The sequence below is a fragment of the Lissotriton vulgaris genome, chromosome 3_1 (assembly GCF_964263255.1).
Source record: "Lissotriton vulgaris chromosome 3_1, aLisVul1.2, whole genome shotgun sequence".
Lineage (NCBI taxonomy): Eukaryota > Metazoa > Chordata > Amphibia > Caudata > Salamandridae > Lissotriton > Lissotriton vulgaris.
This window is the reverse complement of record NC_141689.1, coordinates 107769743-107783601: the sequence shown is the minus strand read 5'-3', so window position 1 is coordinate 107783601 and position 13859 is coordinate 107769743.

Sequence of the window (13859 nt, the reverse complement as noted above, 5' to 3'; positions counted from 1 at the left end):
ACCTTTAACATCCTTCAACGGGTGCAGAATGCTGCAGCCAGGATGCTTGCGGGTACTTCAAGAAGATCTTCGGCTAGACCGGCCCTGAGAGCACTTCACTGGCTGCCAATACGCGAAAGAGTCATCTTCAAAGCGCTATGCATCACCCACAGGGCTCTCCAGGGCAAAGGACCTCCGATCCTCAGGAGCCTGATGTGCCCCTATAAATCATCTCGGGCTCTCCGGTCGGACCTTGGTAATTTTGCAAGGGTCCCCAGAGTTAGGAAAGCACGCACAGGGGGCCGCCGCTTTTCCGTAAATGCAGCTAAAAATTGGAACTCCCTCCCCAATTGGATTTGCGCCGAACCCTGTTATCTTAAGTTTCGAAAGGCACTTAAAACAATTCTTTTTCCTAAGGACTCCTAATTATTGTTTTTACCCTCAGTTTGCTTTCTGTTCTATTTTCTGTTAGCGCTGGGACGCTTCCGGGCAGCCATGCGCTTTATAAATCAAATTTCATTTCATTTCATTTCATTCAAGCAAAATATATTGAATGTAAGGTTAAATAAGGGGTTGCTATAAAGGAAAAAGGGGGCGCTATAAAGGCGCGTAAAAGAAGACATAGTGCGGTGGCATGTGATTCTAGCTCATCAAGTGGTGATCTTGAGCTGACGTGAAGTTCAAGAATGGAGAAGTCAGATGTGGAAGAGGTTCCTATTAAAAAGAGGAAGTTAGAAGTGAAAGAGATTAAGATTGAAGCCTGTGATTGTGTGGATCCTTAAGGGGAGGAGATGTTCGACTCATTATTGATACAACATCCGTTGTCAGCGCAATGGACCCGGGTTGAACAGGTGGCAAAGTACGGAAGGTACTGGATAAGGAACGAGATTCCAAAGGCTAAGGTCCGAATGTCCTAGACCTAGTTTAAACAGTAAGGTGGCCTACACGCCTGAATTGCATTAAAAGATGATGGCTTTCCTTAATAAGAGTGGAAAGGATCCTAGAAGGGGTCTAGACAAAGGGCTAAAAGGATGCCAAGACAGGTTGTTGGATGTTTTGGGGCCATTAACTAAGATATTTGATATGTGAGAGGAGGCGCACACTAATAACATTGTTGTGGATAGGGGGGGATGCGACAGTGGGTACAGAGATCTGGTAACTCCAATGCGGCATTGTGTATGGAAAGGTGGAAGAGTATTCTATTCAAAATAGACCCGAAACTTGCTGACTTGGCTAGAAAGGAGCTAGGAGAGCAGAGTGAGGGCATGCTTTTTGATGACAATTTCGTCAAAGATATATCGAGATTTGTTGGTACATTTAACTCGCTGCAGAAAGCACAAAAATATGTCAGAAGGGTTTTTGGAATGGCCGGGCGAACGCAGGGTTGGTTCCCCGGCCGAGGACAAGGTTTTACCAGGAGTAACTGTTGTAGAGGAGTTAGACCTTATGGAGCAAGTTCTGCTAGAGGAAGTGGTTATACCAGAACTGAACAGGGAAGTTCCTTCCCGCAAAGACAAAGGGGCAGATCAAGAGGCATGCAATCTAAAAGGCGGCCAAGGGGTGTCTCAGGTAAGTTGTTTACCCTACCCAACTTAATCCATATGAAATTGAGCGGCAGACTAGCCCAGTTTCTTTCAAGATGGAGAGAGATAACTCAGGATCCATGGGTTTTGGAAACAGTAACAGGTTACGGGATAGATTTTATCAGGACGCCGGTGCAGGGGAGGATTCCCAAATTTTTAAGATTCTCAAAGGAAATGGAGGTTTTGGTTATGAAAGCAATGGAGGCGAAAGGGGCGATAGAATCTGCGAGAGCGGTGCCTGGTTGCTTCATAAGCAATCTGTTTCTAGTGGAGAAAAAGGAAAAAGGAAAAAGGAATGAGGCCAGTGAATTCCCATAGAAGCCCAGGTTCACATCAGAACCTGGGCTTCTATGGGAATTCACAAGGGCATATTATCAAGGCCATTATCTCCGCTTTAGCAGCAATTCACTGCCGCTAAAGAGGCGATAATTTTAACGCTGTTCTTGATTATGTGGCCCAAAGTTTTTAGGTTTTCAGGTTTTTAGGTTTTCAGATACAGACGTTGGAATGTATATTCAAATTGCCTATGGAGAAAGTGAGGACAATCAGGAAGGAAGTGAAAAGAGTGAGGAGTGCAGAGTGAATTACGTTGAGGCAGGTGGCTCGGTTGTTGGGTCTGTTGTCGACATAGATTCAAGCAATATTTCCAGCACCCCTTCATTAACGAGCATTACAGAGATTGAAGGCTTTTTACTTAAGACAGGATGCAAGGTATTCTCAGAAAGTAAAGATGAATCAAGAGTTTGTAAGGGATCAAGTGAAGTGTTGTGTTCTTTGGAATAGGACAACTTGTCGGCAGTTCGTTATGTGAACAAGTTGGGAGGTCCTCGGTCGAGGGGATTGGCGGAGCTAGCCAAGGAGTTTTGGAAGTTTTGTTTGGAGAAGGAAATTATGGTTCAAGCTCAACTACGATAGGCGACCTTTCTTTAAAGTCGCATTCCGTTTTGTTGTCATTTTAGAGATCATCACGCTAACGGTACTACGTCTCGTCTTCGATCGGCTACTACAATGACTCATGTTTTATAAACGGTAGAACAGCACTATCTTGCTGCCGGAATTTGGACATTTATTGCAAGGTAATGACTCTAACATATCGCTTACAAGCGGCACAGTAACGTTGCAGAAACTAATACACATAACATTTTTCTGACACACGTTTACTTTGCCATATATATAAAAAAACAATCCCTGGGGCCATTTACCTTTGCCCATATATCATCCCTTGCTATAAAATGTATAGAAGCATAGCCGGCACGTATTTTTAATTCCCGACTATTCTTTGTTTATTTTTTCAGCCCATTTACTGCTCGTGGCTTTTTTAACTTGCAAATACATCTAGAAATCATTGTGAACTACAATTGGAATACCTGGGAATCGTTTACTTAAAGGTAATCCTTAAACATGCTGCAGCTTAATTTACAAGAGCACATTTGTGCCTGTGGTAATAGCGCTCTTATGTAGGATGTTTATGCAGGTCTTTGAATAATTATCAGACTCTAGCATTAACCCTAGATATGTTGTCTCCCTCTATATATCCATCTTCAGTGATGGCTACTAGTTGGACGCCATTATGAAGCCCAATAGTTGGATACAATAACCTGCAGTATCTGAGCTATCAGCATAATAGGTAATATCCTTTAGCGTTTCATTTTTTCCTTATCTACCTGTTCATGCAAAGAATGTATATAACTTGCTAAGCTCTAGCTTTAGATTTATCTATATTATGGGCGATCTTTATCCTCCATAGACCTCTGTCTTTTGACTCGCCGTGATATATGATCTTTTCCAGTCCAATATAGGAATGTATCCTCCCTTAACCCCTTCCAAGCTGATGACGAGCTGGGCTCGTCATGGTGTAGCCTCCTCGTACACTGATGACGAGCCCAGCTCGTCATAAAACAATGTAAAATAGCAATTCCCAGCACAGGAGGGGAATTGCCTTAGCAGCCATGGAGTTAATGACTTGATTTTACAGCAGAAGTACTGTTAAATTAAGAATCAATTGAACTAGTCCACAAGATAGTAGGAATAATAAATAGATATTCTTGCCCATTAAGTTTCTTGTGTATCCTATCATTGTCTTCAAAGGATTCTTGAATAAACTGACCTTTCATTTCATTGTGTTCAAAAAATATACCCCTAATTTACTAAACATTAGACTGATATTATACAAAAATATCTATTTTGTATTTAAAATAGGTACTAGCCCCATCAAGTGGTTTTGCATTCCTCTTTCTTTTTATCAACTCTAAGGAAGTTATCATCGATTTACCTTCATCCATACGAAGCAATACATTCAGTATGTAAGTTATTTTGATACCAATGTATTTTCAATGTGGACCATGACAATATCCCTCTTGTTCAGTTTAGACATGTTAATCCGAGTTGAGAATTTATATGTGACCGCAAACAAACACCTGTTTTTTGTATGAGTAAGGTTACCAACAACACTGACCAGTCTCTCGGTCTAGCTAAGTACTGTACTGACTTTATATATGTCTGTCTATCATATGACCTTAAGTGACTAATGTTTTATGTCTGGACCTGTTAGGTAGATTTAGAGTTGTTAAGAATGACGTACTCTTGAACTGAGAAATAAACAGATAGATAGATACTTGTTTAAAATATGCTATAGAATATATGTAAGGTTATATATAATATGTTTTTTATGAATATTTTTTTCAGAGTTTCACCAACGACTCCTGAAGAAGGCAGTGTCCCTACTGCCGAAACGCGCGTCGAGTCTTTTATACTAAATTCCCATTATTTGCACTATTACTATGATGTATTTGGTTTTTATTGAATATGTTTGATGTATGTGGTCAATAAGTGTTTATGTCATAATTTTATTGTATCATATAGTTTGACCTATGTGCTTGAGTCTCTATATGATTTTTATCTATTGTTAATTAAATATATTGTTTTTACGTATACATTTGTTTTTGACAATTCTTTCTCTCCACTGGTCCCAGCCTTCATAGTCACTTATCTTGTGGATGGCCTAGGATTGTTTTTACTCAAGTTGGTTCAACCCTGCCCTAGGAATCTCTACATTGTCGATACCCAGGGGGTCCTTGTTTTTCTCATACTCAAGCTCAGTATATACCAGGGTTGAGCAACGTAGAAGCGGATTGGAATTCGAGATGCCTCAAGGATGTGAGCAATTGGAGGTTGAACAGAGAGGTTTTTGTGAGGTTACAGCAGATGTGGGGTCCTTTGCAGGTTGATCTGTTTGCAGACAGAGTGAATGCTCAGTTGAAAGATTTTTACAGTTGGAGACCGGATCCAGAAGCAAAGGAAATAGATGCATTCCTTTAGGTGTGGAAGGATGGGAAGAATTATGTATTCCCTCAGTTTTCAATGATTTAGAGGGTGTTGACAAAAGTCAGAAGGGAACGAGCGGAGTTAGTTTTGGTAACGCCATTTTTGAAATCTCAGGTGTGGTTTCCAGATTTGATGAACCTCTTGATGGAAGACCTGGTCATTTTGCCAAATTTCAGGGAACTTTTTGTTGGATGCGCAGGGGAACGTTCACAATCTGGTGGTGTCGGGTCAGTTAAGGCTAGTAGCATGGTTGATTGCAGGAGAAAATGGCAAATGCATGGACTATCAAAAGAAGCGGAGGAGCTCATATCTAAATCATGGTCTAAAGGAACAAGAAAGGTCTGTGGGTCTGCATGGAGGAAATGGTGCGATTGGTGTATTGAGAAGTGTTTGGATCCCATATCAGCCCCTGGAGTGGAAGTTGCAAATTATTTATCAGTTCAGTATAATAGTGGATTGGCGTATAATACTGTTAATTTAAGTAGGTCTACGATTTCGGCAGGGCATGTATTAGTTGAAGGAGTACCGGTTGGTTAGCATATTGTGGGTAAAAGATTGGTTAAGAGTGTTCGGGTGGTGCTTCTTCCAAAAGCAAAGTATGATTCTTTCTGGGATGTTTCAGTGGTTTTGAAAGAGTTGGAAAGCTGGGAAGCAAATTCCGATTTGGATTTGAAGTTTTTGTCTTGGAAGTTAGCTATGCTTTTGTATTAAGTTTCCTTTAGAAGAGTTTCTGATATTATAGGTTAATTCAAGATGTTATCAACCAGAGGGTGTATGTTTTGATATAAGGAAAAGGGCAAAGACTATGTCTAGAACAATTTTTTATCCTCTTTTGTAGGGTGACAGTGTTTTGTGTGTGGTTAGTTGTATAAAAGAATATGGGCCTATTTTATGAAGGGCTTGCGCCGCCGGTGCGTCACTTTTAAAATGGGAAAAAGTGACGCACTGGCGGTGCAAGGCCTTCATAAATAAGGCCCGATGAGAGGAGGACTATAAGGTTAAGGCTGGATGATTGTTCACAGTTGTTAATTTATTATGTGAAGCCTTTTAAATCAGTTTCAGCACCTACTTTGGCAAGGTGGGTAAGAGGAGTAATGTTTAAGGCTGGTGTGGATATTAGTGTTTTTAGGGCACATTCTGTTAGAGGGGCTATGGCTAGTAAGGCTTTTATGAAGGGTTTTGGTTTGAGTGGAATTTTGAAGGCTGTAGATGAACTTTGAACATGCATAATTTTGGCCTCTGGGCCCTGGCATAAAATGCAGTTTTTCCACAGTTTTAATGAGTAGAAAAACATGATTTCATTAAAGGCACAGAGGCTAATATTGTCCCTCCACTGTACCCGCCCGATTTACTATTTATTTGTTTATTTTATAGGTTAAAGAGCAAGAAGCTGATCGTCGATGTCAAGTTTGGAGAAGATTCAATGGTTCGGATTACAGATTCAACAGATGGATTTGTGTTTATGGACTTTGGGGCAGATTTACGATTACTGGCGCATCCTTGCATATCAGCAGGGATGCGCCAGTAATTGTGCACCGCAGCTCCGCCACCCAGGATGCGCTGCATTTACAATGTGGCACACCATGGGGCAAAAATGCCACATATGCATGACGCATCTGTGCTGTAAAAGCGGCGCATTGCTGGAGTTGCGTCACAAGCGTGACGCAGCTCCAGCAATGCTCTGGGGGGCTCTATATCCACAATGCTGCGTCAATCCTTACGCCTGCTTCAAGCAGGCGCAGGGTTTTGACGCAGCATGGACCCAGAAGTGACTGAGTGAAATCTTGTAGATTTCACTCAGCCACTTTTGGGAGGCGTTCCTTTGCCGGAACACCCCCCCTGCGATGGAACGCCTCTTTCTGGTGACAAAAGTGACGCAACGTCGGCGTAAAAGAGGCGCAAGGGGCTTGTAAATCTGCCCCTCAGTTTATTTCGCAGCTACTAAAGAGGAAGATGGCTGTCTGTTCTATGATGATATGCATGTTCTGCGTTCTAGAGTTTTTTGAGTATTCTAATTCTAAGTGTTTTGTTGCTGCTGTGTTTGAGGAGCAATAAAGGTGATATGCATAATGTTAGCATCCGTGCCTTTAATAAAATCATGATTTTCTCCCCTTTAAAACTGTGGAAAATCTGCATTGTCAGAGTGAAACGTGCTGTGCGTGTGTGCGTGTAAAGGCTTCAGTGTGTGTGAGAGAATCCCACCCCCTGCCGCTCCCGATGTCTGTGTCAGAAGAGAGAGTGGAAGGAGGGAGAGGACAATGATGGGCTTCAGTCGCTAATCTTGAGGGTGTGTGCGCGGCACAGCGATGGCTAGCTAGCATCTCAGCAGAGCCTGCATTTGCAGAGAACGCACACACCACAGTGTACGAACCACAACCAGGGCGCTGCTCATCCACAGACAAGCGTGTGCTAGTCAGATGGCAAAGAACAGAGGCTCCTTGCTTTGGGTATGAATCCACCCGGGGAAGGGGACTGACTGTTATTTTGGAAGAGGATAGCTGCCCCATCTTTGAAAAAAAAAAAGCATTTAAAATGCAATAGGTCTCGCCTTTGATTAAGTTAAAGCCATTTTCTTTGCTATACAATACCATTAGCAAAGCAAATGGCTTTAACTTAATCAAAGGTGTGACCTATTGCATTTTCAATGCTTGTTTTTTTAGGTCTCGCCTAGGCAGCGCTTGCACTGGCTCGTTGAGACATGCAGTATACACTGTAGCGTGGAAGCTTTGCCTACTCTCCGGACCATTTTCGGCAGCAAAGGAGGCTTACCTGCTGGACGCCACTTCGCTCCTGGGGCCCTGACGCTGTGGTCTCGCCACTCTACTCCATCGCGGCGGCTGGAGACTACAGCTCCCAGAGGGCTTAGCGACCACTTCCGGCCACTTCCTGCCGCAGCACACCCGGAGGCGCTATTAAACCAGGGCACTCCCTCGGTGGAGCGGGGGACCATTTTCGGCAGCATACCGGCCAAAGGAGGCTTACCTGCTGGACGCCACTTCGCTCCTGGGGCCCTGACGCTGTGGTCTCGCCGCTCTACTCCATCGCGGTGGCTGGAGACTACAGCTCCCAGAGGGCTTAGCGACCACTTCCGGCCACTTCCTGCCGCAGCGCGCCCGGAGGTGCTATTAAACCAGGGCACTCCCTCTGCGTCGCGGGATGCGCGTGGGCATCGCCGGGCTGAGCCCGGGCAGAGGGCGGGCCGTATGTGGCCGTCAGAGGCAGGAGGAGGCTGGGCTGGGCCAGAGACCCTGTGAGTACTCTACTGTGTCCCTTCTTTTGCATGGAAAAGTGACGGATAAGGCTGAGGGTTTTCTTGTTCAAACCTTGAAAAACTGGGTGCAGAGTTCCTTGTGACATCTACGATTAGGTCAAAAGAAGCATTGTATAAACTAATCTCATGTCGGGCTCAAAGAAAGATAAGGTTGTCACGGGGGCAGGTCCCATTGACAACTTCTTAGTAAAAATGGTGAACAAAATCAACAATGACAGAAGGGCCTCATTGGGTAAAGGTGGTTCATCAGACCATGATCTTTCTTTAGTAGGTCTAACTCCAATGGAGGCTCCACCAGAGATCGAAAATAGCACTGATTGCGGGCCAGGTGTAGTCAGTGTAGCTAGTGCAGTAGAAGCACTGATCCATCAGGCCCCCGACACAGTAACGCTTGATAAATCATCTTCGGACTCTGAGGAAGAGGTGGTAGTAGAGAATAAAAGCACGAGACCTGTCAGAACCTGCAGAAAGCAGCAAAGCAAAAGGGGGGTAGGATCACCCACAAGAGAAGGGGAGACATTTACTTGCCTGATAGCCACATCTCCCCAAAGGCGACCCCGAACTTGGAGGGCAAAAAAGAGTCAAGTATTACCCTGAGACCTGAGCAGTTTGGCCTGCTAATTAAAACTATAGAAGCCAAAATTGATCTAAAACTTGAGGAATCCCTTAATTCCCTAGCGGTCAAACTGGATACTGCTAATGCTGACATAAAAAGATTAGGAGGCCTGTTAGAACTACATCTGGCCCACCCAGATAAGGTTAAGGTTAATCCCCCCCTCCCTTCAACTAGTACTGTGAGCTCCGAGGCTGTGGGGAAAAATGTTGTAAAGGGCTCTAAACCATCCCACACAACCTGACAGGTCAGCAGAGCCGATAATAGTCCCATTGCCCCTTCAGCTTCTTGTCCTTTGCCAGTAGACACTTCTGTTATACACCCTAAACCAGGCATCGCACAAAACCCAAATGCCATACCATGTAGGCGAAGTAATTTTATCAGCCTACCCCCGGACTGTGCTCCCTATGTAGTTGTGTTGGCAAACGTCCCGGCCTATAACCCGGCTACACCCGAGCCCCACGAGGAATCTCATGATTCTCTTAAAAACAAACTGTGGTTTTCCCACAAAATTTGCCGGAGAAATCATCACGACCAGGAGGGTAAATTGGATCGGTCCCTCGAGAAAAACATGTAGAGGGGATTGTGTTGTAGTAAACTTTAAATGCCCACAACACGTGGCCACAGTTCTATTACGGGCAGCATCATTGACGAATGACGGCAACGGTATTCAAGTGCGCCCGTTGGGGTATTTCTACAACCATCTCACTATAGCCTCAACTCCTAGACAAGGTCTAAGTCCCTTTACTCCGGTTGGGCCCAGGTCGGTATGTCAAAGCCAGAATCAGGGAAGTGATAATCTCTTTATTTTTGGGCCCCCCATTGCAACTCACAATAGATTCGATGCTCTTTCAGGACTCGATCTTTGCGACTGCCGGGTCGCCGGAGAGGGTACAGTGGATGAAGTTATAGTGGAATCTATCCCCACGGCTCCTGTACCTTCTTCCGGTGAGGATGGTAACAATTCAACTGAGATCAGTACTGTAAAAGGGGACATGGTTAGGCTGCTATCCTGGAACATTGCTGGCTTACGGTCAAAGAAGGGTGACCCAAACTGGTCGAACTTTGTTAAGCTTTATGACATTATCGCTATCCAAGAGACCTGGGACATGGAGTGTGATTACTGGTTGGTTGGTTTTACTTCCTTTTTTGTACCTGCCTTGCCCTCCCCAGCAGGCCGGAACAGAGGAGGTCTTTTGACGTTGGTATCGGTGAACATCAAGGGCAAAATTACTATGATTGATTGTGCCACTCACAATTTTCTTGTCCTAGAGATAAATTTGGGTGATGGTTGTAAACTGCTTCTTGTAAACTGTTACAATGCACTGAACAGATACCCAGAAACTGTGCACCTTACATGGTTAGCAGACTTTTTAACTCTCTACAAGGAAAAGCAAACCACTTATTGTCGTTTTATTTTGAGCTGGTTGTGCTTTTTGGTGCTTCTATTTAGTGTTCTCTTTACATTTTCGGAGTAGCTAGCAGCAAGTTTAGTTATGGCGGCAGAAGATTACCGCGTTTTAGAAGCCATCAGGCTTCTAAGTGAGGCGGGACGATTGGATCTCGTCCTGGGGAACGCGGCTGGGCCTTCCCGACTGGTGCATCAGGCCTCCTCTGGAGTTGCGGCAGGCTTTGCCACCTGCATGACCCCTAAGAGGCCCAGAGACGAGGCGGTGAGTGAGCGGGCCGCCCCCGCTTTCGGAAAGCGGCACCGGGAGTAAAAACACGTCCGGCTGTGGTGCGGGAGTCGGGCGCTGGGCCTCTGCCACAGCTGGAGGTTAATGTGCGCATGTAGGAGCAAGATGGGGCATTCATGGAACCGCCAGAGCTGCTTCCTGCTCCAGCGGTTCAAGTTTGTGCATAGTCGGCCCCCGCGCAATGAGGGAGGCGCGGGGGGAGAAGGGGCAGCAAGAGGCGCTCTGCCTCGGCGTCGGTTGCCCCAATGGAGGAGTTGGTGCAGGGAGGAGGGAGGGTGGGGGAGCGGGAGGTTTTTTTCTCCCGCTCAGGAGCAAGTACAGGGTAGCGCTATGGGAGGAGGAGAGCAGGGGGTTGTCAGCCCCTCTCCCAATCGATTCGTACGAGCAGGGAGTGTGGGGCAGGTGGGGAGGGGGGCTGGGGATGTCATTACTTCTCAGGCCCCATCTTTTAGGGTCTCACAGCACTGGGGGGAGACCAGGCATTTGCAGGAGGTTGGGTGAGAGGAGGCAGGGGGGAGCCTGTTCATTTTAGCCCCCTTCTTTTTTCATCTCAGTATTCCCCCAGAGGTGAGGTGGTTTCGGTACATAGTGGTTCTGTGGGAGAGGGTGAGTGGGCCCAGGTGGGTGGGTGGGGGCTCTCTCCACAAGGGGCGGGTTATGATACAGGGCTCCTGCCACCCCCCTCCAATACTTGTGCCTCAGGGGGGAATGTTTTTGGGGGCTCGGGTAGTTCTATGAGGATGGTGGAAGCGTCAGTGGCGGACAGGACATGGGGGTTACCAGATCTTGGGAGGGGTTGGATATTTTTCCATCTTGGGCAGAAGGGTTGCGGGGTGCTGGGTCCGGGGATGGTGGGGCTGGTCTAGGCCATGCTTGCGGCTCCACCCCATTTTAGATTTTGGTGACCTGGTGGCCGGGGTTTAGCTGGTTGTGCTTTTTCCCTCCCACCCTCCCTCTTTTTCATTAGTTTCTTTTTTCTATTTTTCAGTTTTCCTTTTTTCTATTTTGGGTGTTTTTTGTTGGAACAGGTATGCATGGGTTTTGGTTGCTGTATTGTCGCTTGGAACAGGTGCAGGTACGGGGGTCAGTGGTGTTTTTGCCAGGATTGGCAGGGTTGTGGTTGTTCATTTGCTTGGTTGTGTCATTGTCTGGGTGAGTTGGTAAGGCTTAGTTGTTGGGGTGGTTCCATGGGTTGGGGGACCAACATTTGTTAAGGGGCGAGCAGGGGAGATTGGATAATGGTTTGGGGGATTTGTTAAGTTTAAACGATTATGCAGGGATTTGCATTGTTGGTATTTTGTAATTATGTAATGCATGGGTGGGGGGCGGGGTCAATGACGTTTTAGGGGTGGGGGCGGGGATCGGGGGGTTAAGGAAGTTTGGGGCATATTACCAACGATTAGCGATATTTATCGCTAACTAGGCTTAGCAACGATTTTTTTACCGCTAAGCATCGCTGGAAATTATCCTGAGATAATGTGCTATTAGCTAAGTTTATCTCCAAAGCGATAATTTTTCAGGCGATAGTGTGAATATCGCTGAGAATACAGCGATATTCACGCAGTAGCGACTAAATGCTCTTAGCCATGTTATCCACTACCCATTGGATAACACGGCTAAGAACTGGTCTGGGCAGGTGTTAGTTTTTGGCGATATTCGCGCTTAGCGGGAATATTGCCATCGCTAATCCTGCCTTGCTAATAGGCGTTAGCGACGTTAGCGACTGCTTTCAGTCGCTAACGGATTGGGAACGCCCACTATGCATGTCATTAGCGATAATTATCGCTAACATGCAAAGCGGGCCCCAATTGCTCGCTATCGCCTCAAAGCTGTCGCTAACTTCAGTTAGCGACAGCTTGCTAATTGGGCGATAGTATTATCGCCGCTTAGCGGCTGAATACAGCGCTAAAGCGGCGAAAATAGCATATCGCCAGCATTGAGGACCCTGCGAGGCGCTGGGAGGGGTGTTGTGCTTCTTGGGACACCCTTGTGTATCGGCAGGGCTGCGAGCAGCCTAGCAGGGACTCCTTTGCCCAGGAGTCCCTGCGTTGCACACCTGTGGCCGCTCTCCCTGCCGGCCACGCCCACTGCTCTGTCTAGGCCCTATATTATCGGGCGGAGTAACCGCTGCGCGGTAGCGCGCGGGAGCGAGCGACCGGGGCGAAGACCGGGCAAAGAGCGGGCCGTTTGAGGCCGTTCGAGGTCTAAGAGGTCTGGGCTGGGCCACATCCCTTGGTAGGTGACTATTTGCGATAAAGATTACTTGTGTCACATTATTTAGTTAAATTTTCATTATGTGTACGCGGGGAAGTCGCAGTAAAACTGCAAAGGGCCTTAACAAATCCAATGGGACCCTAGATGATTTCCTCACAAAGACCAATCTGGCCATTGATGCGGAAATCAGCAAAATGCAACATAGAGTCTCCCTTGAATTAGAAGCTGCACGGAAACTCTCACTTAACTTAGCTTCCTCCAAGAAATCATCTCTGGGTAACCTTGCCCTAGCTGTAACTCCTGAACGAACCTCAGGTCCTCGCCCCTTACTAACATCAGCTGACATCCACCACCCACCAGCCACATCTCTACCTGAGCCTACTCCGAAACCAACATTACCACTCTTCAATCCCTCGGAGGAGCTGGTACCGCCTATTCTTGTAGCTGGTATAAGCCCCCCCTCTAAAAAAGCTTTGCCCAAAACTGTGGCTAATGACAAAAAAGCTGCCTTGCAAAAGAAGAAATGCCTCGCTAGATCTACTTATGCTCGCAAAAAGGCAAAAAATGTGAGATCTCAGTTTTTCAACAGTAGACGTCCTTTGGCCGAATTTGTGACTGGGGTTGGAACAGTTAAATCTAAAACTGCACCTTTGGACAATGATACCGCCCTTGATCTAAACTGTGTTGAACCTGATCCCTTGGTGGTTATCATCTCAGACTTGAGTAAGGAGGGGCTAACAGAGGGTGGGCTGTGTGTGGTGGAGGGGGATAGGAGGGGGGATGAGGAATTCCTTAAAACTGTCTGGGACACACTAAAACAGTTACTTACCCCCCTGGAACTGATATTATCTCGAATGGAAAACCATTTGTTAGAAATGGATAGGACCATAGTTACATTGGCTAGCTTTAGTCTTAAACAAATGGAAGCTAGGCTTTCCCAGGGAGAGGGTCTTACTCATCAGATACAGGAGTCAGAACCCCCGGCCCCTATTCCCCCAAGACTTAAACCTATACCTAAAACGCGTACCAAAGTTGGTGATACTGCTGCCATTTCAAATCTTATTATCCCCAGTGTTTGTCCCCCTCAGCATGTAATACCACCTAAACCCGGGTCACAAGCTTGTCCCCCACAGAATGTAGCACCATCTAAACCCAGACCACAAGCTGTCGTACACCAG